At 37.5% G+C, this 25,890-nt stretch overlaps 1 long non-coding RNA gene across 1 annotated transcript in view; it reads right to left on the minus strand.

The window, feature by feature from the left end:
- Positions 1 to 23,101: 23,101 nt before the first annotated feature.
- LOC106004411 overlaps positions 23,102 to 25,890 on the minus strand; it is a 156,749-nt gene continuing 153,960 nt past the window's right edge. Inside the window, exon 3 of the long non-coding RNA XR_006604963.1 lies at positions 23,102 to 24,829. This is a non-coding gene — a long non-coding RNA (uncharacterized LOC106004411). The remainder of the gene's footprint in view (positions 24,830 to 25,890) is intronic.

Raw genomic sequence — 25,890 nt, forward strand, 5'->3', positions numbered from 1 at the left:
CTCTACTCTGAGTAGGTCTGTGGTCAAGGATATCGGGTTTCTTTTACCCCAGCTACTGGCCAGAAATGCATTATCTGTCTGTGTTGCAGAGCCTAAATTCAGGCAAGTACATCCAGGAGATCAGGGGGTTTTGCCCCAACCCAGCTTCTCTTGTAGGATAGAGGTTCTACCATAGGTGAATCAGGCCAAGTTGAACAGTTCCCAGTTGGCCTCATTCCAATTCACTTACAGGGAAAAGAGTCTATGCCTTACAGGAGATGAAAGCCAAGAAAATCAGAAGTCACAACCCCAGCACATGCATGCAAAACAGGGATGTCACTTTGAGAGAACTATTGTCCCATTCCCCAGCTTTACTGAGGGAAAGACGAGCCAAAAGAACAGAGAACTCTGAAGAGTCATCCAAAGGAAATTAGTTTATTTAAAGAGTGTGGGGAACATTCAAGCCTACAGGTACTCCAAAATAATGGAGATTTTAGTGATAAGCAAGTAAGAGGAGTTTGGTAGCTCCACAAAACAGCAAGATAAACTGTAGGCCAACTAGTTTACCAGAGAGAACCAGGAAAAGAGACAGCTATGTGGGGTCAAAACAAACCTTAGAGACTGGCTCAAAACTGTCCCAAAAAGCTAAGATGTCAGATTTAACAGACTTCAAAGTGGCTATTACAAATGTGTTCAAAGGACTAAAAAAAAATGATTAAAGAAGTCAAGGAAAGTATGATAGTACCCCATCAAATAGAAAATATCAATAAAATGATAGAAATTATTTTTAAAAGACCAAAAGGAAATTATGAATTTAAAAGTAGAATAATAAAAATGAAATACTTATTAGAGGTACTGTAAAGTATATTTAAACTGGCAAAAGAAAGAATCAGCAAAGAGCACCTGGGTGACTCAGTTAATCATCTGTCTTCTGCTCAGGTCATGTTCCTAGGGTCCAGGAATCAAGCCCTAGGTCTGGTTCCCTGCTCAGCAAAGAGCCTACTTCTCTCTCTCTCCCACCCCCTACTCATGCTCTCTCTTGCTATCTCTCTCTCAAATAGATAAATAAATTCTTTTAAAAAAATCAGCAAACTTGAAAATAGATCAATTATGATTATGAAATTCAAAGAACAAATGAAATAGAACAAATAAAAATAGAGAAAACTGCAGAGAAATGTAGGACAACATTAAGCACACCAACCTACATATTTTTTAATTGATTTATTTATTTTCAGCATAACAGTATTCATTATTTTTTCACCAAACCCAGTGCTCCATGCAATCCATGCCCACTATAATACCCACCACCTGGTACCCCAAACTCCCACCCCCCCACCACTTCAGACCCCCCAGATTGTTTTTCAGAGCCCATAGTTTCTCATGGTTCACCTCCCCTTCCAATTTACCCCAACTCCCTTCTCCTCTCTAACTCCCCATGTCCTCCATGCTATTTGTTATGCTCCACAAATAAGTGAAACTTATTTCACTCAGCATAATCTCTTCCAGTCCTGTCCATGTTGCTACAAAAGTTGGGTATTCATCCTTTCTGATGGAGGCATAATACTCCATAGTGTATACACCAACCTACATATAATGAGAATATCAAAGGTGAAAGAGAAAAGAAAACAACAAACATTTAAGGGTATAGTGGATGAAAACTTTCCAGATTTGAAGAAAACATCAGTCTACCCATCCAAAAAGTTTAGAAAATTCCAAGTAGGCTAAATTAAAAGAGATCCATTCCCAGACACATCATAGAAAAGTGTGGAAAGACAAATGGAAAATCTTGAAAAGGACAAGAAAAGCAGTCATCACTTAACATGGGAACAACAGTAAGATTAAAACCACATTAGAAACAGTTTTAAAATTAAAAACTGGTTTCTAATCAGAAATAATGGAAGCCAAAATGTAGTGGGATACCATATAAAATGTAATAGAAGAAAAAATAAAATTATCTAATATCATATCTGGCAAAACTATCCCTCAAAGATAAAGGTAAAACAAAGATGCTCCTAAATAAATAAAAACAGAGAATCTGTTGCTAACAAATGCATCTTACAAGAAATACTGAAGGAAGTTCTGCATCCTGAAAGCAAGTGGTGATTCATATGCACATAAAAAAACAAAGAGCAGGGGCACCTGTGTGCCATAGTCATTAACTTTCTGCCTTCAGCTCAGGTCATGATCCCAGGGTCTTAGGATAGAACCCCAATTGAGCGCCATATCCGGCTCCCTGTTTGGCAAGAAGCCTGCTTCTCCCTCTCCCACTCCACCTGCTTGTGTTCCTTCTCTCACTGTGTATCTCTCTGTAAAATAAATAAATAAAAATCTTTAAAGAAAAAAAAGAGCTCATCAAGATCAAAAGTTTTTGCACAGCAAAGGAAACAGTTAACAAAATCAAAAGACAACTGACAGAATGGGAGAAGATATTTGCAAACGACATATCAGATAAAGGACTAGTGTCCAGAATCTATAAAGAACTTAGCAAACTCAACACCCAAAGAACAAATAATCCAATCAAGAAATGGGCAGAGGACATGAACAGACATTTCTGCAAAGAAGACATCCAGATGGCGAACAGACACATGAAAAAGTGCTCCATATCACTTGGCATCAGGGAAATACAAATCAAAACCACAATGAGATATCACCTCACACCAGTCAGAATGGCTAAAATCAACAAGTCAGGAAATGACAGATGCTGGCGAGGATGCGGAGAAAGGGGAACCCTCCTCCACTGTTGGTGGGAATGCAAGCTGGTGCAGCCACTCTGGAAAACAGCATGGAGGTTCCTCAAAATGTTGAAAATAGAACTGCCCTATGACCCAGCAATTGCACTATTGGGTATTTACCCTAAAGATACAAATGTAGTGATCCAAAGGGGCACATGCACCCGAATGTTTATAGCAGCAATGTCCACAATAGCCAAACTATGGAAAGAACCTAGATGTCCATCAACAGATGAATGGATCAAGAAGATGTGGTATATATACACAATGGAATACTATGCAGCCATCAAAAGAAATGAAATCTTGCCATTTGCAACAACGTGGATGGAACTAGAGCGTATCATGCTTAGCGAAATAAGTCAAGCGGAGAAAGACAACTATCATATGATCTCCCTGATATGAGGAAGTGGTGATACAACATGGAGGCTTAAGTGGGTAGAAGAAGAATAAATGAAACAAGATGGGATTGGGAGGGAGACAAACCATAAGTGACTCTTAATCTCACAAAACAAACTGAGGGTTGCCGGGGGGAGGGGGTTTGGAAGAAGGGGGTGGAATTATGGACATTGGGGAGGGTATGTGATTTGGTGAGTGCTGTGAAGTGTGTAAACCTGGTGATTCACAGACCTGTACCCCTGGGGATAAAAATATATGTTTATCAAAAATAAAAAATTAAAAAAAAAAAATTTACTAAAAAAAAAAAAAAAGAAAGAAAAAAAGAGCTGTTAAATCATGTAATCATAAAAGACAGCATGAGTGTATGTTTCTTCTTTCTTCTCTTAAATGGTTTTAAAGGGGAAGAGGCTATGAGGATGTTTGAGCCTGGTGGTGGGTAATAAGGAGGGCCCATATTGTGTGGAGGACTAGATGTGGTGCATAAACAATGAATCTTGGAACACTGAAAAAGTAAAACAAAATTTTAAAAAAATAAATTGTACAAAAGGATATGTATATAATCAGATTGTTGAGTCTATAACATATATAAATGTAATTATGCTTGAAAATAGCAACACAGAGAAGGTGGGTAGGAGCAAGGTTGTACTAAAGTATGGAAAGCCCAATTCACAGAAATAAAGGAAGAAGACCAAAAATGGTAGATAAGAAAGTTAATATAACCAACTACAAAGGTATGTCTGCCCTTTTTATTTCTCTCAGCATATTTAAAAGACTTAGAATTACATAAAGTAATAAAAATGTATTTTTGACTTTATAAAATATATTAAGGTAATATATAACAATAGCAATAATAGCACAAAAGAGAGGAAGAGGGAATAGTGCAGTTTTAATGATATCAACCTATATGCATATGATAAAGTTTTAAACTGAAACCAAGACTTTCATAGTATGTTCATATCTTTGTAAAATTATTTATAAATTTTTGTCCACAAAAATCTGGAAAGATACATACTCAGTGGTAACTAGTTAAGTATGGAAGGTGGGACTAAGTGAAATAATTGTTTTACTTATGTGTTTGTTTCTTTCTACAATAAAAATGAGTAATGTCTAATTAAGACAAAAATAGATATATATTATGGATAAGACTTTTATATCACTGTTGAATAAGTTTTGATAAATCTGAAGTGATTTATACAAGATGTATATAATGGCCCTTAGAACAACCACATAGTAAAAAATAAATAAAGGAATTAGAATTTTACATTACAAAATATTCGCTTAATACCAAAGATAGCAGTAAAGGAGGAACAGATAAACCAGAATGATTTAAGAAAACAAAACCAAAAAGATTTAAATCCCACTATATCAATAATAATAATAAATAATAAAATATGCAATCAAATCACAGAGGTTTTGAAATTGGGCATTAGTCAAACTACAAAGTTTGAGGGAACATCCTGTACAAGACTGACCCCACCCTAACACCAAGTACAAATTTGGGAGGTTGTCAAAATCATTCTCAGTTTTGATAATTTACAAGAAGGACTCATAAAACTCAATGAAAGCTATTATGCTCCCAATTATGATTTATTGCAGAAAAAGGATACAGATTAAAACCAGCCAAGGAAGAGACATATAAGACAGAATCTGAAAGAATCCCAAATGCAAAGCTTCTTGTGCCCTTTCTCTGTAGAGTCACGACATGTTACTCTGCCAGCATCAATGTGTAACAATATTAACAACGATTGCACATCAGCAAAGCTCAGTTGATCTCAGTTTCCAGAGATTTTATTGGGAGGTCATTATGTAGGAATGATTGACTTATTGATTGCCCACATGACTTATCCTAGTGTCCAGAATGATGGGTAATGCAAATGACTCAACCTCCCACCTTGTATCACATGTTTGGTCTTTTTGGTATGGCTAACCTCTACCCTAAGATTGTCACTGTGGCCAACCCCATGCTAAGATATGGAGTGACCAACTCTCAACCTAAACAAAGACAATTCTATCAGACTTAATATAAATTACTTCCCAGAAACTTAAGGCAAAGGCCAGAGATCTCTTTGGGCAAAGCCAAATTCTTTACCATACAATATATGTATATGTAAGACATATAAATATATATATTTTATATATATATATATATATATACCTAACAACAAAGCCCTAAATACATGAAGCAAAAACTGATAGAATTACCAACTTAAAAAAAAATGAGAATTTAACAAAAATACTTAAAAACTCCAATACCAAACTTTCAATAATGTCAAGAACAATTAGACAATTAGACAGAATATTAACAAGGAATTAAAATAAATGAACAACACTGAAAACCAACTAACAGACATCCACATAATAAAATAAGAGACATTCTTCTCAAGGATCCATGCAACATTTCCAAAACAGATCATGTGCTAGGCTAGAAAACAAGCCTCAGCAAATTTTAAAGACCTTAAATTATATAAATTATGTTATCTCACCATAATGGATTAAAATTAGAAATCAGTAACATAAGGAAATTTGAAAAAGTCACAAACACATGGAAATTTAAGCAGTACATTCTTAAATAAACTATGTATCAAAGAAGAAATCACAAGAGAATTTATAAAATGTTTTGACATAAGTGAAATGAAAATATAATATTTTAAAGCTAATAGATGCAGTCAAAGTAGGCTCAGATGAGAAATTAGAGCTGTAAATGCACATTTTTAAATGCTTCAAATTAGTAACCTAACCTTATACCGTAAGACACTTGAAAAAGAGCATACTAAACTGAAAGCAAGCATAAGGAAGGCAACAATAAAGATCAGAGAAGTTAATGGAATAGAGAATAGGAAAATCAGCAAAGCCAAAAGTTGGATCCTTGAAAAATTAACAAAATTGATGAAAGTTTAGTTAGACTGACAAAGAAGGAAAAAGGAGGCTCAAGTTACAAAAATCAGGAATAAAAGTAGGACATTACTATCAACTTTACAGAAATAAAAAGGACTATAGGAGAATACTACAAACAGTATTATGCCAATAAAGTAGAATAATTAGATGAAATTACAAATTATTAGATACAAACTACTGAAACTAAAAAGAATAGAATCTCTAAATGGGCCTGTAACCAGTGATCGAATTAGTAATTTTTAAAAATCCCAAAAAGTTAAGCCCAGGTTACATGGTTTTACTGCTGAATTTTATCAAACATTTAAAGAAAAATTGATACCAGTTCTTCATAAAATCTTTCAAAAAATATGAAAGAACAGTATACTTATCAACTTATCTTATGAGACAATATTACATAGTACCCAAACTATAGAAAATTACCACAGTAAAAAGAAAAAGCAGGCCACTTTCTCACATGAATACAGACATAAAAATTCTCAACAAAAACTAGAAAACTGAACCCAACCACATTTTTAAAAGATTATACACCATGACTAAGTGGGATTTATTCTAGGAATGCAAAGTTGGTTTCATAAATAAAAATCAGTTAATATAGGGGCTCCTGGGTAACTCAATGGGTTAAAGCCTCTGCCTTGGGCTCAGGTCATGATCCCAGGCTCCTGGGATCAAGCTCTGCATTGGTCTCTCTGCTCAGCAGGGAGCCTGCTTCCTCCTCTCTCTCTGCCTACTTGTGATTTCTGTCTGGCAAATAAATAAATTTTAAATAATCATTTAAAAAATCAGTTAATGTAATACACCATATCAATAGAATAAAGGACAAAAGCCACATGATCGTATCAATACATAAAGAAAAAAGCATTTGGCAAAATTCTCACACATTTTTATGATAAAACCACTCACCACCTAGCAATAGAACTGCATATCCTTAACCTAATAATGAACATTAATTTTTTGAAAAAAAAAAAGCCATAGCTAACATATTTAATGATAAAAGACTAAATGTTTCCATCTAAGATCAGGAACAAACAAAGATCTGTGGTGGTGCCACGACTTCTATTCAACATTGTGTTGAAGGTCTAGCTAAGACAGTGAGAAAGGAAGGAAGGAAGGGAGGGAGGAAGGTGTAAAGAAATAAAAAGGATCCATATTAGAAAGGAAGAAATATAACTGCTTCTATTTTCAGGTGACATAATTTCATATACAGAAAATCCTAAGGAAACTCTCCCAACAAATCTATAGAACCATAAAATGGGTTTGACAAGGTTGCAAGATATAAGATCAGTATATAAAAATCAGTTGTTATTCTATACACTGGCAATGAAAAAAATCAAAAAATGAAATTAAAAAAACAATCTGATTTACAATGGCCTCAAAAAGAAAAAGTAGTTAGGAATAAATTCAACAAATAAATTTATTTGAAAATACAAAATGTTTACTCTGAAAATTAGAAGACACTGACATCTGAAAGAAGATCTAAATATTTAGAAAGATATACCATATTCATGGATCTGAAGATATAATATTGTTACAATAGCAATACTTCTCAAATTGATCTAAGATTAAATGCAATCCCTTTCAAAATTCCAGCTGATTTTTGGGGGTTTTGTTTGTTTGTTTGTTTGTTTGTTTGCATAAGTTGATAAGCTGATCCCAAAGTTGATATGGAAATTCAAGAGGCCAAGAAAAGCCAGAATATTCATGAAAAAAAAGATAGAAAGTGGTTGGACTCACTTTTGTATTAAGAAAAAAAAAAGTAAAATAAAGAAAAGTACTACATTTACAGTTAATTGATTTTTTACAATGACATCAAGACAATGCAATGGGGAAAGAACAATCTTTCAAACAATGATGGGTCAACTAGATATACACATGCAAAAGAAGGAAGTTAGGCTTTTTTTTCACAGTGTACATAAAATTAACTCAAATGGATTGTGGACTTACAGATAAGATCTAAAGCAATGAAAACCTGAGAAGAAAACATATAAGTAAAATTTCATAATCACAAGTCAGACAAAACTTTCTTAGACCTGATGCAAAAAAGCACAGGTTACAAAATAAAAAAGATAGATAAATTGGAATTTATCAAAATTTTTAAATATTGTGTTTCAAAGGACAATATCAAGAAAGTGGAAAAAAAAATCCACAGAACAGGAGAAAGATTTTGTGAATTATGTAACCAATGAGGATCTTGTATCTGGAATATATATAAAGAACTCTTATTCAATAATATGAGACAAATAACCCAATTAAAATGAGAAAAGTAACTATATTTTGTCTATTTATTTATTTAGAGTTCATGTGAATGAGAAGGGTTGGGGGAGATGGCAGAGGGAGAGAAAGAGAATCTTAAGCAGGCTCCATGCCCAGTGTAAAGTCCAATGTGGGGCTCAATCTCACAATCCTGAGATTATGACCTGAGAGAATATTAAGAGTTGAACACTAAAAGACTGAACTACCAAGATGTCCCATGAAAAAGGATTTAATTTTAACATAGAATACATAATATACATAAAAAAACACTTCTCCAAAGATATGTAAATGGACAATAAGTAAATAAAAGCACTAATAGATACATAAACTCTGTTAGGGAAATGTAAATCAAAACTACAGTGAGATACCACTTCACTCACACTATAATAGCTATAATTTTTTTTAAAGCAGAAACTCAAGTGATGATGAGGATATAGACAAATTGGAACTCTCATACATCACTGGTAAATATGTAAAGTGGTTCAAACATTTTGGAAAACAGCTGTACAGTTCCTAAAAATGTTGAACATAGAATAACCATATCACCCAGAAATTTCACTCCTAGGTATATACCAAAGGGAAATAAATGTATAGAGCCGCACAAAAAGTTCTATACCAACATTTAGAGCAGCATTACTCATAATCACCAAAAAGCAGAAACAACCCAAATGTCCATCTAATGGAATGATGAATGGATTAGTAAAATGTGTCATATTCACACAAAGATATGTATTTGGTACTTGAAAAAAAAGGAGGGAAACAATAACACACACAGCACAGATAAACCTCAAAGACATTACGCTAATAAAGTAACCAGCCACAAAGGATTACATATTATACAACTCCATTTATGTCAAATGCACACAGATATATCTGTAGAGATAGAAAGTATGTAACTGGTTACCTAAAGCTGGGGATGGCTGGAAGGAAGTAGGGAAAAATGGCTAGTAGGTATGGAATTTCTCTCCAAGAAGATAAAAATGCTCTAATATTCATTGTGTTTAAGATTACACAATTGTGTGAATATACTAAAAACTATTGAATAATATGCTTTGAGTGAACAAATTTTATGGTATGTGAATTATATATCTCAATATGGCTGCTATTTTTTTAATAAAATAGACATATAGAGGCCAATTATTCAATTCTTGGCCCATCCAAAAGTAGAATAATTTTTATTAATAGCTCTCCACTTACATTATGTCAATTAACTAATATTGATATGTTTGATATCATTATTTATTTTACATATTATTCAGATATGGTATGTATAAAAACAACAGTTAAGCTGTAAAAAGCAAGGATACTATGTTCTAGATAATCAAAGCAAAACAAATAACAATAAAGAGCACTAGCTTCATTGTATCTCCCTAACACAGAGGTTTTTTTTTAATTTTTTATTTTTTATTAAGATATAATGTATGATTAGCCCCAGGGATACAGGTCTGTGAATCACCAGGTTTACAAACTTCACAGTACTCACAATAGCACATACCTTTCCCAATGTCCACAACCCAACCAACCTCTGCCTACCCACACCCCTGCCAGCAACCCTCAGTTTGTTTTGTGAGATTAAAAGTTTCTTATGGTTTGTCTACCTCCTGATCCCATCTTGTTTCATTTTTTCCTTCCCTAAACCTTCGACTTTGCCTCCCAACTTCCTCATATCAGGGAGATCATATGATAATTGTCTTTCTCTGATTGACTTATTTCGCTCAGCATAATACCTTCTAGTTCCATCCACGTAATCACAAATGGCAAGATTTCATTCCCTTTGATGGCTGCGTGGTATTCCATTATATATATACACCATATCTTCTTTTTTTTTTAAGATGTTATTTATTTATGTAACAGAGAAACAGATCACAAGTAGGCAGAGAGGCAGGCAGAGAGAAAGAGGGAAGCAGGCTCCCTGCTGAGCAGAGAGCCCAATGCGGGACGTGATCCCAGGACCCTAGAACCACAACCTGAGCCAAACACAGAAGCTTTAACCCACTGAGCCACCCAAGAGCCCTACCACATCTTCTTTATACATTCATCAGTTGGTGGACATCTAGGTTCTTTCCATAGTTTGGTTATTGTGGACATTGCTGCCATAAACATTCAGGTGAACATGCCTCTTCGTATCACTACATTTGTATCTTTAGGATAAATACCCAGTAGTGCAATTGCCAGATCATAGGATAGCTCTATTTTCAACTTTTTGAGGAACTTCCATGCTGTTTTCCAGAGTGATGCACCAACTTCCCACCAACAGTGAAGGAGGATTCCCCTTTCTCTGCATCCTCACCAGCATCTGTCATTTCCTGACTTGCTTTTTTTTTGTTTTGTTTTGTTTTAATTTATTTTTTATTTTCAGCACAACAGTATTCATTATTTTTGCACCTCACCCAGTGCTCCATGCAATCCGTGCCCTCTATAATACCCACCACCTGGTACCCCGACCTCCGACCCCCCCACCCCTTCAAAACCCTCAGATTGTTTTTCAGAGTCCATAGGCTCTCATGGTTCACCTCCCCTTCCAATTTCCCCCAACTCCCTTCTTCTCTCTATCTCCCCATGTCCTCCATGCTATTTGTTATGCTCCACAAATAAGTGAAACCATATGATAATTGACTCTCTCTGGCTGACTTATTTCACTCAGCATAATCTCTTCCAGTCCCATCCATGTTGTTACAAAAGATGTGTATCTGTCCTTTCTGATGGAGGCATAATACTGCATAGTGTATATGGACCACATCTTCCTTATCCATTCGTCCATTGAAGGGCATCTTGGTTCTTTCTACAGTTTGGCAACCATGGCCATTGCTGCTATAAACATGGGGATACAGATGGCCCTTCTTTTCATGACATCTGTATCTTTGGGGTAAATACCCAGTAGTGCAATGGAAGGGTCAGAGAGAAGTTCTATTTTTAATTTCTTGAGGAATCTCCACACTGTTCTCCAAAGAGGCTGCACCAACATGCATTCCCACCAACAGTGGAAGAGGGTTCCCCTTTCTCCACATGCCCTCCAACACATGTTGTTTCCTGTCTTGTTAATTTTGGCCATTCTAACTGGTGTAAGGTGATATCTCAATGTGGTTTTAATTTGAATCTCCCTGATGGCTAGTGATAAGGAACATTTTTTCATGTGTCTGATAGCCATTTGTATGTCTTCATTGGAGAAGTATTTGTCCATATCTTCTGCCCATTTTTTGATAAGATTGTCTGTTTTGTGTGTGTTGAGTTTGAGGAGTTCATTATAGATCCTGGATATCAACCTTTTGTCTGTACTGTCATTTGAAAATATCTTCTCCCATTCCGTGGGTTGCCTCTTTGTTTTCTTGACTGTTTTTTTTTTTTTTTTTTTTTTTTTTTTTTTGCTGTGCAGAAGCTTTTGATTTTGATGAAGTCCCAAAAGTTCATCTTCGCTTTTGTTTCCTTTGCCTTTGGAGACATATCTTGAAAGAAGTTGCTGTGGCTGATACCGAATAGATTACTGCCTATGTTCTCCTCTAGGAGTCTGATGGATTCCTGTCTCACATTGAGGTCTTTTATCCATTTTGAGTTTATCTTTGTGTACGGTGAAAGAGAATGGTTGAGTTTCATTTTTCTACAAATAGCTGCCTAGTTTTCCCAGCACCATTTATTGAAGAGACTGTCTTTCTTCCACTGTATATTTTTTCCCATTTTGTCGAAGATTATTTGCCCAGAGAATTGAGGGTCCATATCTGGGGTCTCTACTCTGTTCCACTGGTCTATGTGTCTGTTAATTTAAGCCATTCTGATTGGTGTGAGGTGGTATCTCATTGTATTTTTGATTTATATTTCCCTGATGCCAAGTGATATGGAGCACTTTTTCATGTATCTGTTGGCCATCTGGATGTATTCTTTGCAGAAATCTCTGTTCAAGTCCTCTGCCCATTTCTTAACTGGATTATTTGGTCTTGGGTATTGAGTTTGATAAATTCTTTACAGATTTTGAACACTAACCCTTTATCTGATACGTTGTTGGCAAATATCTTCTCCCATTCTGTCAGTTGTCTTTTGGTTTTGTTAACTGTTTCCTTTGCTGTGCAAAAGCTTTTGATCTTGATGAAATCCCAATAGTTCATTTTTGCCCTTGCTTCCCTTGCCTTTGGCGATGTTCCTAGGAAGAAGTTGCTGTGGCTGAGGTCGAAGAGGTTGCTGCCTGTGTTCTCCTCAAGGATTTCGATAGATTCCTTCCTCACATTGAGGTCCTTCATCCATTTTGAGTCTGTTTTCATGTGTGGTGTAAGGAAATGGTACAATTTCATTATTCTGCATGTGGCCGTCCAATTTTCCCAACACCTTTTGTTGAAGAGCCTGTGGTTTTTTCCATTGGACATTCTTTCCTGCTTCGTCAAAGATTAGTTGACCATAGAGTTGAGGGCCTGTTTCTGGGCTCTCTATTCTCTTCCAATGATCTATGTGTCTGTTTTTGTGCCAGTACCATACTGTCTTGATGAAGAGAGCTTTGTAATAGAGCTTGAGGTCTGGAATTGTGATGCCACCAACTTTGGCTTTTTTTTCATCATTCCTCTGGCTATTCGAAGTCTTTACTGGTTCCATATAAATTTCAGGATTATTTGTTCCATTTCTTTGAAAAAAAAGTAGATAGTATTTTGATAGGGATTGTGTAAAATGTGTATATTGCTTTAGATAGCATAGACATTTTCACAAAATTTGTTCTTCTAATCCATGAGCATGGAACATTTTTCCATTTCTTTGTGTCTTCCTCAATTTCTTTCATGAGTACTTTATCATTTTCTGAGTACAGATTCTTTGCCTCTTTTTTTTTAATTTTTTATTTTTTATAAACATATATTTTTATCCCCAGGGGTACAGGTCTGTGAATCACCAGGTTTACACACTTCACAGCACTCACCAAAGCACATACCCTCCCCAATGTCCATAATCCCACCCCCTTCTTCCAAACCCCCTCTCCCCAGCAACCCTCAGTTTGTTTTGTGAGATTAAGAGTCACTTATGGTTTGTCTCCCTCCCAATCCCATCTTCTTTCATTTATTCTTCTCCTACCCACTTAAAACCCCATGTTGCAACACCACTTCCTCATATCAGGGAGATCATATGATAGTTGTCTTTCTCCGCTTGACTTATTTCGCTAAGCATGATACGCTCTAGTTCCATCCATGTTGCCGCAAATGGCAAGATTTCATTTCTTTTGATGGCTGCATAGTATACCACATCTTCTTAATCCATTCATCTGTTGATGGACATCTAAGTTCTTTCCATAGTTTGGCTATTGTGGACATTGCTGCTATAAACATTCGGGTGCACGTGCCCCTTTGGATCACTACGTTTGTATCTTTAGGGTAAATACCCAATAGTGCAATTGCTGGGTCATAGGGCAGTTCTATTTTCAACATTTTGAGGAACCTCTATGCTGTTTTCCAGAGTGGCTGCACCAGCTTGCATTCCCACCAACAGTGTAGGAGGGTTCCCCTTTCACCGCATCCTCGTCAGCATGTGTCATTTCCTGACTTGTTGATTTTAGCCATTCTGACTGGTATGAAGTGATATCTCATTGTGGTTTTGATTTGTATTTCCCTGATGCCGAGTGATATGGAGCACTTTTTCATGTGTCTGTTGGCCATCTTTGCAGAAATGTCTGTTCATGTCCTCTGCCCATTTCTTGATTGGATTATTTGTTCTTTGGGTGTTGAGTTTGCTAAGTTCTTTATAGATTCTGGACACTAGTCCTTTATCTGATATGTCATTTGCAAATATCTTCTCCCATTCTGTAAGTTGTCTTTTGATTTTGTTAACTGTTTCCTTTGCTGTGCAAAAGCTTTTGATCTTGATGAAATCCCAATAGTTCATTTTTGCCCTTGCTTCCCTTGCCTTTGGCGTTATTCCTAGGAAGAGGTTGCCGCGGCTGAGGTCGAAGAGGTTGCTGCCTGTGTTCTCCTCAAGGATTATGATGGATTCCTTTTGCACATTGAGGTCCTTCATCCATTTTGAGTCTATTCTCATGTGTGGTGTAAGGAAATGGTCCAATTTCATTTTTCTGCATGTGGCTGTCCAATTTTCCCAAAACCATTTATTGAAGAGGCTGTCTTTTTTCCATTGGACATTCTTTCCTGCTTTGTTGAAGATTAGTTGATTGTAGAGTTGAGGGTCTATTTCTGGGCTCTCTATTCTGTTCCATTGATCTATGGGTCTGTTTTTGTGCCAGTACCATGCTGTCTTGATGATGACAGCTTTGTAATAGAGCTTGAAATCCGGAATTGTGATGGCACCAACTTTGGCTTTCTTTTTCAATATCCCTTTGGCTATTCGAGGTCTTTTCTGGTTCCATATACATTTTAGAATTATTTGTTCCATTTCTTTGAAAAAGATGGATGGTACTTTGATAGGAATTGCATTAAATGTGTAGATTGCTTTAGGTAACATAGACATTTTCACAATATTTATTCTTCCAATCCAGGAGCATGGAACATTTTTTTCATTTCTCTGTGTCTTCCTCAATTTCTTTCATGAGTACTTTATAGTTTTCTGACTATAGATTCTGTGCCTCTTTGGTTAGGTTTATTCCTAGGTATCTTATGGTTTGGGGTGCAATTGTAAATGGGATTGACTCCTTAATTTCTCTTTCTTCTGTCTTGTTGTTGGTGTAGAGAAATGCAACTGATTTCTGTGCATTCATTTTATATCCTGACACTTTACTAAATTCCTGACAAGTTTTAGCAGTTTTGGAGTGGTCTTGGGTTTTCGACATATAGTATCATATCATCTGCGAAGAGTGATAATTTGACTTCTTCTTTGCCGATTTGGATGCCTTTAATTTCCTTTTGTTGTCTGATTGCTGAGGCTAGGACTCTAGTACTATGTTGAATAGCAGTGGTGATAATGGACATCCCTGCCGTGTTCCTGACCTTAGCAGAAAAGTTTTCAGTTTTTCTCCATTGACAATGATATTTGTGGTGGGTTTTTCATAGATGGCCCTGATGATATTGAGGTATGTGCCCTCTATCCCTACACTTTGAAGAGTTTTGATCAGGAAAGGATGCTGTAGTTTGTCAAATGCTTTTTCAGCATCTATTGAGAGTATCATATGGTTCTTGTTCTTTCTTTTATTGATATGTTGTATCACATTGACTGATTTGCAGATGTTGAACCAACCTTGCAGTCCTGGAATAAATCCCACTTGGTCGTGGTGAATAATCCTTTTAATGAACTGTTGAATCCTATTGGCTAGTATTTTGGTGAGAATTTTCGCATCTGTGTTCATCAAGGATATTGGTCTATAGCTCTCTTTTTTGATGGGATCCTTGTCTGGTTTTGGGATCAAGGTGATGCTGGCCTCATAAAATGAGTTTGGAAGTTTTCCTTCCATTTCTATTTTTTGGAACAGTTTCAGGAGAATAGGAATTAGTTCTTCTATAAATGTTTGGTAGAATTCCCCCGGGAAGCCGTCTGGCCCTGGGCTTTTGTTTGTTTGGAGATTTTTAATGACTGTTTCAATCTCCTTACTGGTTATGGGTCTGTTCAGGCTTTCTATTTCTTCCTGGTTCAGTTGTGGTAGTTTATATGTTTCTGGGAATGCATCCATTTCTTCCAGATTTTCAAATTTATTGCCATGGAGTTGCTCATAGTATCTTCTTATAATAGTTTGTATTTCTTTGGTGTTAGTTGTGATCTCTCCTCTTTCATTCATGATTTTATTTATTTGGGTCCTTTCTGTTTTCTTTTTGATAAGTCAGGCCAGGGGGTTATCAATTTTATTAATTCTTTCAAAGAACCAGCTCCTACTTTCGTTGATTTGTTCTATTGTTTTTTTGGTTTCTATTTCATTGATTTCTGCTCTGATCTTTATGATTTCTCTTCTCCTGCTGGGCTTAGGGTTTCTTTCTTCTTCTTTCTCCAGCTCCTTTAGGTGTAGGGTTAGGTTGTGTACTTGAGACCTTTCTTGTATCTTGAGAAAGGCTTGTACCGCTGTATATTTTCCTCTCAGGACTGCCTTTGTTGTGTCCCACAGATTTTGAACCGTTGTATTTTCATTATCATTTGTTTCCAAGATTTTTTTCAATTCTTCTTTAATTTCCCGGTTGATCCATTCATTCTTTAGAAGGATGCTGTTTAGTCTCTATGTATTTTTGTTCTTTTCAAACTTCCTTTTGTGGTTGAGTTCTAGCTTTAGAGCATTGTGGTCTGAAAATATGCAGGGAATGATCCCAATCTTTTGATACCGGTTGAGTCCTGATTTAGGACCAAGGATGTGATCCATTCTGGAGAATGTTCCATGTGCACTAGAGAAGAATGTGTATTCTGTTGCTGTGGGATGAAATATTCTGAATATATCTGTGATGTCCATCTGGTCCAGTGTGTCGTTTAAGGCCTTTATTTCCTTGCTGATCTTTTGCTTGGATGATCTGTCCATTTCAGTGAGGGGAATGTTAAAGTCCCATACTATTATTGTATTATTGTTGATGTGTTTCTTTGATTTGTTATTAATTGGTTTATATAGTTGGCTGCTCCCACGTTGGGGCATCGATATTTAAAATTGTTAGTTCTTCTTGTTGGACAGACCCTTTTCAGTATGATATAGTGTCCTTCCTCATCTCTTATTATAGTCTTTGGCTTAAAATCTAATTGATCTGATATAAGGATTGCCACTCCTGCTTTCTTCTGATGTCCATTAGCATGGTAAATTCTTTTCCACCCCCTCACTTTAAATCTGGAGGTGTCTTCGGGCTTAAAATGAGTTTCTTGGAGGCAACATAGAGATGGGTTTTGTTTTTTAATCCATTCTGATACCCTGTTTCTTTTGACAGGGGCATTTAGCCCATTAACATTCAGGGTAACTTTTGAGAGATATGAATTTAGTGTCATTGTATTGCCTGTAAGGTGACTGTTACTGTATATGGTCTCTGTTCCTTTCTGATCTACCACTTGTAGGCTCTCTCTTTGCTTAGAGGGCCCCTTTCAATATTTCCTGTTGATCTGGTTTGGTGTTTGCAAATTCTTTCAGTTTTTGTTTGTCCTGTAAGCTTTTAATCTCTCCTTCTATTTTCATTGATAGCCTAGCTGGATAGAGTATTCTTGGCTGCATGTTTTTCTCATTTAGTGCTCTGAAAATATCATGCCAGCTCTTTCTGGCCTGCCAGGTCTCTTTGGATAAGTCAGCTGCCAATCTAATATTTTTACCATTGTATGTTACAGACTTCTTTTCCCGAGCTGCTTTCAGGATTTTCTCTTTGTCACTGAGACTTGTGAATTTTACTATAAGGTTACGGGGTGTGGGCCTATTCTTATTGATTTTGAGGGGCATTCTCTGAACCTCCTTAATTTTGATGATCGTTCCCTTTGCCATATTGAGGAAATTCTCCCCAATAATTCTCTCCAGTATACCTTCTGCTCCCCTCTCTCTTTCTTCTTCTTCTGGAATCCCAATTATTCTAATGTTGTTTCGTCTTATGGTGTCACTTATCTCTCGAATTCTCTCCTCATGGTCCAGTAGCTGTTTGTCCCTCTTTTTGCTCAGCTTCTTTATTCTCTGTCATTTGGTCTTCTATATCACTAATTCTTTCTTCTGCCTCATTTATCCTAGCAGTGAGAGACTCCATTTTTTATTGCACCTCATTAATACCTTTTTTTATTTCAATTTGGTTAGATTTTAGTTCTTTTATTTCTCCAGAAGGGGCTTTTATATCTCTTGAGAGGGTTTCTCTAATATCTTCCATGCCTTTTTCGAACCCAGCTAGAACCTGGAGAATTGTCATTCTGAACTCTAGATCTGACATATTACCAATGTCTGTATTGATTAGGTCCCTGGCCTTCGGGGCTGCCTCTTGTTATTTTTTTTGGTATTGAATTTTTCCGTCTTGTCATTTTGTCCAGATAAGAGTATATGAAGGAGCAAGTAAAATACTAAAAGGGTGGCAACAACCCCAGGAAAATATGCTTGAACCAAATTAGAAGAGTTCCCAAATTGTGAGGGGGGGAGAAAGGGGATAAAAAGAGGTTCAAAAAGGAAGAAAGAAAAAAAAAGAAAAAAGAAAGTATGAAAAGAAAAGAATTTAAAAAAGAGAAAACAAATAAGAAAAATATAAAAAAGAAAATATATATATTAGATAAATTAGTTAAAAATCATTAAAAAAGAAATAGGTAAAAGTTAAAAAAAATTACCAGAAGGCGAGAAAAAAAACAAAAAAATGAAAAAGAAAAAAATTAAATTAACCGCAAGACTAAAAAAAATCACAGGGAAAAAGCCATGAGTTCCGTGCTTTGCTTTCTCCTCCTCTGGAATTCTGCTGCTCTCCTTGGTATTGAAACCGCACTCTTTGGTAGGTGAACTTGGTCTCGGCTGGATTTCTTGTAGATCTTCTGGGGGAGGGGCCTGGTGTAGTGATTCTCAAGTATCTTTGCCCCACCGGAATTGCACCGCCCTTAGCAGGGGCCTGGGTGAGTAATCCGCTCAGGTTTGCTTTCAGGAGCTTTTGTTCCCTGAGCGCTTTCCATAGAGTTCCGGAGGACGGGAATACAAATGGCAGCCTCCTGGTCTCCGGCCCGGAGGAGCCAAGGGCCCAGGGCCCCACTCCTCAGTGTGCCCTCAGAGAACAGCGCCCAGTAACTCCCGTCTGCCTGACCTCCGGCCGCGCTCCGAGCTCACCGAGCCTGCGACCGGTTCAAGGTAACACCTATCTGTGAGCTTACTGTCGGCTCTGTCTCTGTAGCCGGCTTTCCCGTTCCAATACCCACAAGCTCTGCGATACTCAGACACCCCCGATCCTTCTGGTACCCTGCGGGACCTGAGGCTACACTGACCCCGCGTGGGCTTCGCCCCAGTTTAGCCTCTGGAGCGATGTCCCTCAGCGGAACAGACTTTTAAAAGTCCTGATTTTGTGCACCATTGCTCCGCCGCTTGCCGGGAGCCGGCCCCTCCCTGCTGGGTCTATCTTCCCCGTCGCTTTGGATTCACTTCTCCGCTGATCCTATCTTTCAGAAAGTGGTTGTTTTTCTGTTTCCAGAATTGCTGTTCTTCTTCTCTTCAATCTGCTGATGGATTTTCAGGTGTTTGCAATCTTTAGATAAGCTATCTAGCTGATCTCCGGCTAGCTGATGTAGTCTCAGCCTGCTACTTCTCTGCCATCTTGACTCCTCCTCCTCCTTTGCCTCTTTGATTAGGTTTATTCCTAGGTATTATGGTTTTGGGAGCAATTGTAAATGGAATTGACTCCTCTTTCTTCTGTCTTGTTGGTGTAAAAAAAATGCAAATGATTTCTGTGCATTGAATTTATATCCTGAGAATTTGCTGAATTCCTGTATGAGTTCTAGCACATTTGGAGTGGATTCTTTTGGGTTTTCCACATAAAGTATCATATCATCTGCAAAGAGTGATAGTTTGACTTCTTCTTTGCTGATTTGGATTCTTTTAATTATTTTGTTGTTGTCTGATTGCAGAGGCTAGCACTTCTAGTACTATGCTGAATAGAAGTGGTGATAATGGACATCCCTGCCATGTTCCTGACCTTAATGTAAAAGCTCTCAGTTTTTCTCCATTGAGAATGTATTCCATGTGCACTAGAGAAGAATGTGTATTCTGTTGCTTTGGGATGAAATGTTCTGAATATATCTGTGATGTTCATCTGGTCCAGTGTGTCATTTAAGGTCTGTATTTCCTTGTTGATCTTTTGCTTGGATGATCTATTTCAGTGAGGGGAGTGTTAAAGTCCCCTACTATTATTGTATTATTGTTGATGTGTTTCTTTGATTTTGTTAATAATTGGTTTATGTAGTTGGCTGCTCCCATGTTAGGGGCATAGATATTTAAAATTGTTAGATCTTCTTGTTGGACCCACCCTTTGAGTATGATATAGTGTCCTTCCTCATCTCTTATTATAGTCTTTGGCTTAAAATCTAATTGATCTGATATAAGGTTTGCCACCCCTGCTTTCTTCTGATGTCCATTAACATGGTAAATTCTTTTCCACCCCCTCACTTTAAATCTGGAGGTGTCTTCGGGTCTAAAATGAGTTCCTTGTAGGCAACATATAGATGGGTTTTGTTTATTTATCCATTCTGATACCCTGTGTCTTTTGATTGTGGCATTTAGCCCATTGACATTCAGGGTAACTATTGAGAGATATGAATTTAGTGCCATTGTATTGACTGTAAGGTGACTGTTACTGTGTATTGTCTCTGTTCCTTTCTGATCTACTACTTTTAGGCTCTCTCTTTGCTTAGAGGACCCCTTTCAATATTTCCTGTAGAGATGATTTGGTGTTTGCAAATTCTTTCAGTTTTTGTTTGTCCTGGAAGTTTTTTTTATCTCTCCTTCTATTTTCAATAATATCCTAGCTGGATAGAGTATTCTTGGCTGCATGTTTTTCTCATTTACTGCTCTGAAAATATCATGCCAGCTCTTTCTGGCCTGCCATGTCTCTGTGGATAAGTCTGCTGCCAATCTAATATTTTTACCATTGTATGTTACAGACTTCTTTTCCTGGGCTGCTTTCAGGGTTTTCTCTTTGTCACTAAGACTTGTAAATTTTACTATTAGGTGACGGGGTGTGGACCTATTCTTATTGATTTTGAGGGGGGACGTCTACAGCCATACCACCCTGAACGTGCCCAATCTCATCTGATTTTGAGGGGGCTTTTCTGTGCCTCCTGGATTTTGTGGCTTGTTCCCTTTGTCATATTAGGGAAATTCTCTACAATAATTCACTCCAATATATCTTCTGCCCCACTCTCTCTTTCTTCTTCTGGAAGAAGAATGTTATTCTAACATTGCATTTTCTTATGGTATCACTTATCTCTCAAATTCTCCCCTTATGGTCCAGTAGTTGCTTGTCTCTCCTTTGCTCAGCTTCTTTATTCTCCATCATTTGGTCTTCTATATCACTAATTTTCTCTTCTGCCTCTTTTATCCTAGCAGTAAGAGCCTCCATTTTTTATTGAATATCATTAATATCTTTTTTTTTATTTCAGCTTGGTTAGATTCTAGGTTTTTTTTTATTTCTCCAGAAAGGGCTTTTATTTCTCTAATATCTTCGATGCCTTTTTTGAGCCCAGCTAGTACCTTGAGTATTGTCATTCTGAACTCTAGATCTGACATATTACCAATGTCCATATTGAATAGGTCCCTAGCCTTTGGTACTGCCTCTTTTTCTTTCTTTCTTTTTTGGTGGTGAGTTTTTCCACCTTGTCATTTTATCCAGATAAGAATATATGAGTGAGAGAATAAAATACAAAATGTGTGACAAAGACCCCAGAAAAATGTGCATTAAACAAATCAGAAGAGACCCCAAATCGTGGGGAAAAGAAAGGAGTAAAAACAAGTTCAAAAAAATTTTTTTAAAGAAAAAGAAAATATATATATTTGACTGGTGAATAGAACACAGCCATCCACTTAATTTGGGGAGTATTTTGGTCTCTTAGAAGAAACTACATCCCAAAATTTTAAAGAAAGAAAGGGAAAAAATATACACACACACACACACACACAAATGAGGGTAAACCCAGTGAAGGGATAGAACATAACTGCAAAGACAAATTTAAAAAAAAAAATTCTAAAAAAGGAGTTGATAAGATAAGTGGATTGGGAAAAAAAGAAAGGGAAAATGGAGAGAATTTGCTCAGGCTGGAGACTAGAACAAACCTTGTGCTAGATTTAAGGTATATTTTGATCTATTAGAAGAAGTTTTATCCCAAAATTTTTTAGAAGAAAAAACCCTATGTGTATACAAAAGATAAAGTTAGATACAATGAAGGATAAAATATGTCTATAATAATGAAGCTTCAAAAAAATTTTTTTTTCAAAAAAAAATTTTAAGGAAGTTATTGTTAAGATAAACTAGTTAAAAAACCTTAAAAGAGGAAAAAGTAATAGTTTAAAAATTAGAATAAGAAAGAAATAAAATTTTAAAATTTAATTAACTTTGCAAGACTAAAGAATCATGGAGAGAAAGCCATGAATTCCATGCCTCACTTTCCCCTCCTCTGGAATTCCACTATTCTCCTTGATCAGTGAATTTGGTCTTGGCTGGATTTCTTGCAGATCTTCTCGGGGAGGGGCCTATTGTAGTGATTCTCAAGTGTCTTTGCGCAAGGTGAAATTGCACTGCCCTTGCTGGGGCCTGGTCTAAGTAATCTGTTCTGGTTCACTCTCAGGAGCTTTTGTTCCCTGAACATTTAACATAGAGCTCTGGAAGACAGGAATGAAAATGGCGCCCTCCCAATCTCCGGCTCAGAGGAGCCAAGAGCTTGGGGCCCCACTCCTCAGTGCACCCTCAGAGAAAAGCACTCAATCACTCCCATATTCCTGGTCTCCAGCCATGCTCTGAGCTCACCCAGCCTGTGGCCAAGCATTTCTGTCTCCAGAACACAGCCCCATTTGAAGTCTCCAAACCCAGCAGATCCCTGCAGCTCTTCCGGGGGCGGGGGTCTCCCCAGATCTGCCACTTGTGGGTTTCCTGTTCAAAGAATAGTGGCCTAACTGTGCCACAGATCACAGTAACCCCGAGCTGAGAGCTCACTCCTCTGCTCCATCTCTGTAGCCAGCTTCCCCATTCTAATACCTGCAACCTCTGCTACACTCAGACACCCACAATCCTTCTGTGACCCTGCAAGACCTGAGACCACGCTGTTCCCACGAGGGCTCCACCCCTGCTTAGCCTCTGGAGTAATGTCCCTCAGTGGAGCAGACTTTTAAAAGTTCTGATTTTGTGCTCTGTTGCTCCGCTACTTGCCAGGAGCCAGCCCCTCCCCCTGTAATCTATCTTCCCGTCACTTCAGATTCACTTCTCCACAGGTCCTACCTCTCAGAAACTAGACAATTTTCTGTTTCTAGACTTGCTGCTCTTCTTCTCTTCAATCTCCTGTTGGATTTGTAGGTGTTCAGAATGGTTTGATAACTATCTAGCTGCGCTCCTGCTACCTGATGTCATCTTGGCCTGCTACTCCTCTTCCATCTTGACTCTCACTCAACACCAAGGTTTTTTTTAATTGTTGTTTTCTAAATTTTGTCAACTTAATAGCTGAAAAATAACTACTTGCTTTTTAAAATTTTTTTGCCATTCATTATTAGTGAGTGGAAATCTTTTCCCCAAGTGTCCACCAATAGGTCATTTGAATGCCTTTTCCCCAATTTGAAAGGCTATAGCCATAGATTTTTCAAGTTTCTTTGTAGCTGAACTTTTAAACATCTAATTTTGAATTTGCTTTCAAAAACTTAATAGTTTTCATAAATACCATTTTGTATGTAATTTCAGATAAGACTAATTTTAATAGCTCCATTAATAGTCTTTTAGTGGCTATGTCATAGTTTACTGAGTGATTTCCTTGATGCTGACTATTTTGATTATTTCTCTGTTGTCTTTTCATTCACACATACACAGCAGCAATGTTAATAACACCCTTGGCATGAAACTATGTCCATATGTAGGTTATTCAAGTGGGGAAATGAGCAGAAATGAAAACAATGATGCTAAAATGTGAGCCATCACTTAGTGCTTGGCACAATTTACTTTCCAAAAGGCTTATATTAATTTACACTCTTGAATTGCTTCAAAACCTTGAGTGTTTTCTGTACTATCCTCAAAAAAGGTAAATTGATGTCTGTTCTTAATGCCCAAGAGAATTAGATAGTCTAAGAAACCTTCTGTAATAGAGGCACTACTTTGCTCAGTGTGACTGCTGGATGGTTTGTGTTTTCACAGTCTTTCTGGGTGTGGAATCCACCCATGTGCTGCTCACACTGGAATGCCCTGACACTGCATTTAACTGCATGGTATCTGGAAACCACCAGTCTCAGAACAGGATGTGTCCTCAGTGAGGTGTTGATTCTGAACACCTGTTCCCATGAAAAGTATTCTAAACAAGGATCACATCTTTCCAGCAGCCATGGTGGCTTTATACAAGGACAAGAACATGCCCTAGTACATCCAGTTCACAGGGTTGCATGTACAGACTGAAGGTTAGAGACACAAGAGAGCTTCTTCCAGATTATTCTTAAATCTGTGCTTGTCATTTCTTGCTGCATCCCCCACAGTGATCTCCACATGTTAAGGAATAGGAAGAGAAGGAAAAATTCAACTACACATTTCACAACAGAGCACTCTTGCATGGACCATAGAGTCTGGGTCAGGGCAATGTCAGTCAAAGAGAAACAGCCTTTACCCAGAGACAGTGCTCTGGGAGAGAGTTGTCCACTGTCTTTTCTGCAAACTGAGTTGATGTTCCCTACATATATGCTAGAGAACATCTTTAGATTGAAAGAGCAGCATGCCTGAGTACTGTGCACAGCTTAATTGAAGGAATATTTCTGGAAGATTGCACCATATGCTTTACATTTGCATCCAGTCTATAAATATCCCAGTAACAACTTGGGTCCATGAATATTATATTCAGAATGCTTTGCTGGAAACATCTTTCACTACTCACAGTCATCTGTTTATCAGTGTGATTGCTCATTGCCTCCTGTTGTGCAGAATTATCTCTATGATGAGGGTCATGTCAGAAAGAAGTTGCCCTGAGATCCAGGAATGGTCAAGAAGCCCATCTTCCGTGCTGTGTGCTCTTCTTCCACTGGCTCTCAGGCCGCTTCAGAGCTGAAAATGACAGATGCCACTTCTTTACCAAAGGCCTGGGTAGAAAGACACAGAATCTTTAACAAACCCCAAAGAGTCTGCAAGAAAGTAAGAATTCTGTGCACTCGTGGAGCTAACCAAAGACGATAATGGGAGCTTTATATTTCTCAGCCTCACCACAAATCTATGCTGTTTGGATTATCTTTATTCCACCAATGGGAAACCCAAGGCTTATCAAGTTGGAGACACTTACCCTGGGACCAAGACAGGATTCTAACCTGGAGTTACTAACACCAAACCCCACTGTAACAAGCAGGACAAACAAACAAACAAACAAACCCACCAAAAGCATTCCATCTGCCCACTGAAAAATTAGAAATGCCTACTATTTGTTTTTTGAATGCTAAACACCCATCTTTACAAAATGATCTTGCATGCACACTGTTATTTTCTACTTAGCATTCTTCTGAAAGGTATTTAGGGAAGTTATTTGTGTCTTCATTTTCTAGACAAGGAAAGTGAGGCTCAGAGAGGATATATGACTTGATCAAAGTCACACAGCTAGTAGAGACCAGATTGAGGAGTAGAACTTCAACTGGCCAATTTCTATATTGGTGTCATTTCCACACACTTAGGGTATAAATGTTATTTAGGAAATGTCAAGAATCAAGCCATGATCCAGAAGCATCAGAATGTGCCCAGGAGTCAAATCATTTTTCAGGTCCCATGCTCTATAGGCAGAGTCCAGGTCAGAGCTGCTTCAGTGGTAGGCAGAAATTTGTGGCATTGAGTTACATCAGGAACAGGCAGGCCTGGGAGGAGCCCTGCAGAGGCAACCCATCAAAATCTCTCTGGATTCCAGAAGAGGGGTCCAAGTAGAAGAAAAAAAAAAGTGAGGCTCAAATAATCATTTATTTACCTAGCCCTGTAGTGTTTCCTTTTCTGCCCAAACTCCAAGCTTCGGGAGGCAGCACCCAGTGTGCTGCTTGCTACAGTCTTTGCTGAATGTGTGAATGAGGGAAGAGCTGTCAGACAGAAATGCCACCCTGACAGGCTACTGGGCACTGTGTCTCACAGGTCTG

Source organism: Mustela putorius, unplaced genomic scaffold, assembly GCF_011764305.1.
Source record: "Mustela putorius furo isolate JIRA1106 unplaced genomic scaffold, ASM1176430v1.1 tig00537338_pilon_pilon_pilon, whole genome shotgun sequence".
Classification (NCBI taxonomy): Eukaryota; Metazoa; Chordata; class Mammalia; order Carnivora; family Mustelidae; genus Mustela; species Mustela putorius.